This window comes from Cucurbita pepo, chromosome 20 (assembly GCF_057944985.1).
Source record: "Cucurbita pepo subsp. pepo isolate OVF chromosome 20, ASM5794498v1, whole genome shotgun sequence".
Classification (NCBI taxonomy): domain Eukaryota; kingdom Viridiplantae; phylum Streptophyta; class Magnoliopsida; order Cucurbitales; family Cucurbitaceae; genus Cucurbita; species Cucurbita pepo.
Window position 1 is genome coordinate 8,307,190 of NC_141817.1, and position 6,592 is coordinate 8,313,781.

The following is a 6,592-nucleotide window of genomic DNA, read 5'->3' on the forward strand; positions in this document are numbered from 1 at the left end:
TCAAAGTATTAGAGAAAGAAGAATCATATTAATTTGATTGTGAATGAAGGGCTTAAAGAAATGCATGACTCCATTTCTAGTGTTCGTAATGTCGTGAGGTATGTTAGATCATCCCCCAAGAGATTGACAAAATTTAAAGATCGTGTTGAACAAGAAAAAATTAAATGTAAAGCATTTGTTTGTTTGGATGTGGCGACTCAATGAAATTCCACTTATTTCATGCTTGATCATGCCTTGGAATTTGAAAAAGCGTTCAAAGTATTAGAGGAAGAAGAATCAGATTAAATTGATTGTGAATGAAGGGCTTAATGAAATGCATGACTCCATTTCTAGTGTTCGTAATGTCGTGAGGTATGTTAGATCATCCCCCAAGAGATTGACAAAATTTAAAGATCGTGTTGAACAAGAACAAATTAAATGTAGAGCACTTGTTTGTTTGGATGTGGCGACTCAATGGAATTCCACTTATTTGATGCTTGATCATGCCTTGGAATTTGAAAAAGCTTTCAAAGTATTAGAGGAAGAAGAATTAGATTAATTTGATTGTGAATGAAGGGCTTAAAGAAATGCATGACTCCATTTCTAGTGTTCGTAATGTCGTGAGGTATGTTAGATCATCCCCCAAGAGATTGACAAAATTTAAAGATCGTGTTGAACAAGAAAAAATTAAATGTAGAGCATTTGTTTATTTGGATGTGGCGACTCAATGAAATTCCACTTATTTCATGCTTGATCATGCCTTGGAATTTGAAAAAGCGTTCAAACTATTAGAGGAAGAAGAATCAGATTAAATTGATTGTGAATGAAGGGCTTAAAGAAATGCATGACTCCATTTCTAGTGTTCGTAATGTCGTAAGGGTATGTTAGATCATCCCCCAAGAGATTGACAAAATTTAAAGATCGTGTTAAACAAGAAAAAATTAAATGTAGAGCACTTGTTTGTTTGGATGTGGCGACTCAATGGAATTCCACTTATTTGATGCTTGATCATGCCTTGGAATTTGAAAAAGCTTTCAAAGTATTAGAGGAAGAAGAATCAGATTAAATTTATTGTGAATGAAGGGCTTAAAGAAATGCATGACTCCATTTCTAGTGTTCGTAATGTCGTGAGGTATGTTAGATCATCTTCCAAGCTATTGACAAAATTTAAAGATCATGTTGAACAAGAAAAAATTAAATGTAGAGCACTTGTTTGTTTGGATGTGGCGACTCAATGGAATTCCACTTATTTGATGCTTGATCATGTCTTGGAATTTGAAAAAGCTTTCAAAGTATTAGAGGAAGAAGAATCAGATTAATTTTATTGTGAATGAAGGGCTTAAAGAAATGCATGACTCCATTTCTAGTGTTCGTAATGTCGTGAGGTATGTTAGATCATCCCCCAAGAGATTGACAAAATTTAAAGATCGTGTTGAACAAGAAAAAATTAAATGTAGAGCATTTGTTTGTTTGGATGTGGCGACTCAATGAAATTCCACTTATTTCATGCTTGATCATGCCTTGGAATTTGAAAAAGCGTTCAAAGTATTAGAGGAAGAAGAATCAGATTAAATTGATTGTGAATGAAGGGCTTAAAGAAATGCATGACTCCATTTCTAGTGTTCGTAATGTCGTGAGGTATGTTAGATCATCCCCCAAGAGATTGACAAAATTTAAAGATCGTGTTGAACAAGAAAAAATTAAATGTAGAGCACTTGTTTGTTTGGATGTGGCGACTCAATGAAATTCCACTTATTTGATGCTTGATCATGCCTTGGAATTTGAAAAAGCTTTCAAAGTATTAGAGAAAGAAGAATCATATTAATTTGATTTTGAATGAAGGGCTTAAAGAAATGCATGACTCCATTTCTAGTGTTCGTAATGTCGTGAGGTATGTTAGATCATCCCCCAAGAGATTGACAAAATTTAAAGATCGTGTTGAACAAGAAAAAATTAAATGTAAAGCATTTGTTTGTTTGGATGTGGCGACTCAATGAAATTCCACTTATTTCATGCTTGATCATGCCTTGGAATTTGAAAAAGCGTTCAAAGTATTAGAGGAAGAAGAATCAGATTAAATTGATTGTGAATGAAGGGCTTAAAGAAACGCATGACTCCATTTCTAGTGTTCGTAATGTCGTGAGGTATGTTAGATCATCCCCCAAGAGATTGACAAAATTTAAAGATCGTGTTGAACAAGAAAAAATTAAATGTAGAGCACTTGTTTGTTTGGATGTGGCGACTCAATGGAATTCCACTTATTTGATGCTTGATCATGTCTTGGAATTTCAAAAAGCTTTCAAAGTATTAGAGGAAGAAGAATCAGATTAATTTTATTGTGAATGAAGGGCTTAAAGAAATGCATGACTCCATTTCTAGTGTTCGTAATGTCGTGAGGTATGTTAGATCATCGCCCAAGAGATTGACAAAATTTAAATATCGTGTTGAACAAGAAAAAATTAAATGTAGAGCACTTGTTTGATTGGATGTGGCGACTCAATGGAATTCCACTTATTTGATGCTTGATCATGCCTTGGAATTTGAAAAAGCTTTCAAAGTATTAGAGAAAGAAGAATCATATTAATTTGATTGTGAATGAAGGGCTTAAAGAAATGCATGACTCCATTTCTAGTGTTCGTAATGTCGTGAGGTATGTTAGATCATCCCCCAAGAGATTGACAAAATTTAAAGATCGTGTTGAACAAGAAAAAATTAAATGTAAAGCATTTGTTTGTTTGGATGTGGCGACTCAATGAAATTCCACTTATTTCATGCTTGATCATGCCTTGGAATTTGAAAAAGCGTTCAAAGTATTAGAGGAAGAAGAATCAGATTAAATTGATTGTGAATGAAGGGCTTAATGAAATGCATGACTCCATTTCTAGTGTTCGTAATGTCGTGAGGTATGTTAGATCATCCCCCAAGAGATTGACAAAATTTAAAGATCGTGTTGAACAAGAACAAATTAAATGTAGAGCACTTGTTTGTTTGGATGTGGCGACTCAATGGAATTCCACTTATTTGATGCTTGATCATGCCTTGGAATTTGAAAAAGCTTTCAAAGTATTAGAGGAAGAAGAATTAGATTAATTTGATTGTGAATGAAGGGCTTAAAGAAATGCATGACTCCATTTCTAGTGTTCGTAATGTCGTGAGGTATGTTAGATCATCCCCCAAGAGATTGACAAAATTTAAAGATCGTGTTGAACAAGAAAAAATTAAATGTCGTGCACTTGTTTGTTTGGATGTGGCGACTCAATGGAATTCCACTTATTTGATGCTTGATCATGTCTTGGAATTTCAAAAAGCTTTCAAAGTATTAGAGGAAGAAGAATCAGATTAATTTTATTGTGAATGAAGGGCTTAAAGAAATGCATGACTCCATTTCTAGTGTTCGTAATGTCGTGAGGTATGTTAGATCATCCCCCAAGAGATTGACAAAATTTAAATATCGTGTTGAACAAGAAAAAATTAAATGTAGAGCACTTGTTTGTTTGGATGTGGCGACTCAATGAAATTCCACTTATTTGATGCTTGATCATGCCTTGGAATTTGAAAAAGCTTTCAAAGTATTAGAGGAAGAAGAATCAGATTATATTGATTGTGAATGAAGGGCTTAAAGAAATGCATGACTCCATTTCTAGTGTTTGTAATGTCGGGAGGTATGTTAGATCATCCCCCAAGAGATTGACAAAATTTAAAGATCGTGTTGAACAAGAAAAAATTAAATGTAGAGCACTTGTTTGTTTGGATGTGGCGACTCAATGGAATTCCACTTATTTGATGCTTGATCATGTCTTGGAATTTGAAAAAGCTTTCAAAGTATTAGAGGAAGAAGAATCAGATTAATTTGATTGTGAATGAAGGTCTTAAAGAAATGCATGACTCAATTTCTAGTGTTCGTAATGTCGTGAGGTATGTTAGATCATCCCCCAAGAGATTGACAAAATTTAAAGATCGTGTTGAACAAGAAAAAATTAAATGTAGAGCACTTGTTAGTTTGGATGTGGCGACTCAATGAAATTCCACTTATTTGATGCTTGATCATGCCTTGGAATTTGAAAAAGCTTTCAAAGTATTAGAGAAAGAAGAATCATATTAATTTGATTGTGAATGAAGGGCTTAAAGAAATGCATGACTCCATTTCTAGTGTTCGTAATGTCGTGAGGTATGTTAGATCATCCCGAAAGAGATTGACAAAATTTAAAGATCGTGTTGAACAAGAAAAAATTAAATGTAGAGCATTTGTTTGTTTGGATGTGGCGACTCAATGAAATTCCACTTATTTCATGCTTGATCATGCCTTGGAATTTGAAAAAGCTTTCAAAGTATTAGAGGAAGAAGAATCAGATTATATTGATTGTGAATGAAGGGCTTAAAGAAATGCATGACTCCATTTCTAGTGTTTGTAATGTCGGGAGGTATGTTAGATCATCCCCCAAGAGATTGACAAAATTTAAAGATCGTGTTGAACAAGAAAAAATTAAATGTAGAGCACTTGTTTGTTTGGATGTGGCGACTCAATGGAATTCCACTTATTTGATGCTTGATCATGTCTTGGAATTTGAAAAAGCTTTCAAAGTATTAGAGGAAGAAGAATCAGATTAATTTGATTGTGAATGAAGGTCTTAAAGAAATGCATGACTCAATTTCTAGTGTTCGTAATGTCGTGAGGTATGTTAGATCATCCCCCAAGAGATTGACAAAATTTAAAGATCGTGTTGAACAAGAAAAAATTAAATGTAGAGCACTTGTTAGTTTGGATGTGGCGACTCAATGAAATTCCACTTATTTGATGCTTGATCATGCCTTGGAATTTGAAAAAGCTTTCAAAGTATTAGAGAAAGAAGAATCATATTAATTTGATTGTGAATGAAGGGCTTAAAGAAATGCATGACTCCATTTCTAGTGTTCGTAATGTCGTGAGGTATGTTAGATCATCCCCAAAGAGATTGACAAAATTTAAAGATCGTGTTGAACAAGAAAAAATTAAATGTAGAGCATTTGTTTGTTTGGATGTGGCGACTCAATGAAATTCCACTTATTTCATGCTTGATCATGCCTTGGAATTTGAAAAAGCTTTCAAAGTATTAGAGGAAGAAGAATCAGATTAAATTGATTGTGAATGAAGGGCTTAAAGAAATGCATGAATCCATTTCTAGTGTTCGTAATGTCGTGAGGTATGTTAGATCATCCCCCAAGAGATTGACAAAATTTAAAGATCGTGTTGAACAAGAAAAAATTAAATGTAGAGCACTTGTTTGTTTGGATGTGGCGACTCAATGGAATTCCACTTATTTGATGCTTGATCATGCCTTGGAATTTGAAAAAGCTTTCAAAGTATTAGAGGAAGAAGAATCAGATTAATTTGATTGTGAATGAAGGGCTTAAAGAAATGCATGACTCCATTTCTAGTGTTCGTAATGTCGTGAGGTATGTTAGATCATCCCCCAAGAGATTGACAAAATTTAAAGATCGTGTTGAACAAGAAAAAATTAAATGTAGAGCAGTTGTATGTTTGGATGTGGCGACTCAATGAAATTCCACTTATTTCATGCTTGATCATGCCTTGGAATTTGAAAAAGCTTTCAAAGTATTAGAGGAAGAAGAATCAGATTAAATCTATTGTGAATGAAGGGCTTAAAGAAATGCATGACTCCATTTCTAGTGTTCGTAATGTCGTAAGGGTATGTTAGATCATCTTCCAAGCTATTGACAAAATTTAAAGATCATGTTGAACAAGAAAAAATTAAATGTAGAGCACTTGTTTGTTTGGATGTGGCGACTCAATGGAATTCCACTTATTTGATGCTTGATCATGTCTTGGAATTTGAAAAAGCTTTCAAAGTATTAGAGGAAGAAGAATCAGATTAATTTTATTGTGAATGAAGGGCTTAAAGAAATGCATGACTCCATTTCTAGTGTTCGTAATGTCGTGAGGTATGTTAGATCATCCCCCAAGAGATTTACAAAATTTAAAGATCGTGTTGAACAAGAAAAAATTAAATGTAGAGCACTTGTTTGTTTGGATGTGGCGACTCAATGGAATTCCACTTATTTGATGGTTGATCATGTCTTGGAATTTGAAAAAGCTTTCAAAGTATTAGAGGAAGAAGAATCAGATTAATTTGATTGTGAATGAAGGTCTTAAAGAAATGCATGACTCCATTTCTAGTGTTCGTAATGTCGTGAGGTATGTTAGATCATCCCCCAAGAGATTGACAAAATTTAAAGATCGTGTTGAACAAGAAAAAATTAAAGGTAGAGCACTTGTTTATTTGGATGTGGCGACTCAATGGAATTCCACTTATTTGATGCTTGATCATGCCTTGGAATTTGAAAAAGCTTTCAAAGTATTAGAGGAAGAAGAATCAGATTAATTTTATTGTGAATGAAGGGCTTAAAGAAATGCATGACTCCATTTCTAGTGTTCGTAATGTCGTGAGGTATGTTAGATCATCCCCCAAGAGATTGACAAAATTTAAAGATCGTGTTGAACAAGAAAAAATTAAATGTAGAGCACTTGTTTGTTTGGATGTGGCGACTCAATGGAATTCCACTTATTTGATGCTTGATCATGTCTTGGAATTTGAAAAAGCTTTCAAAGTATAAG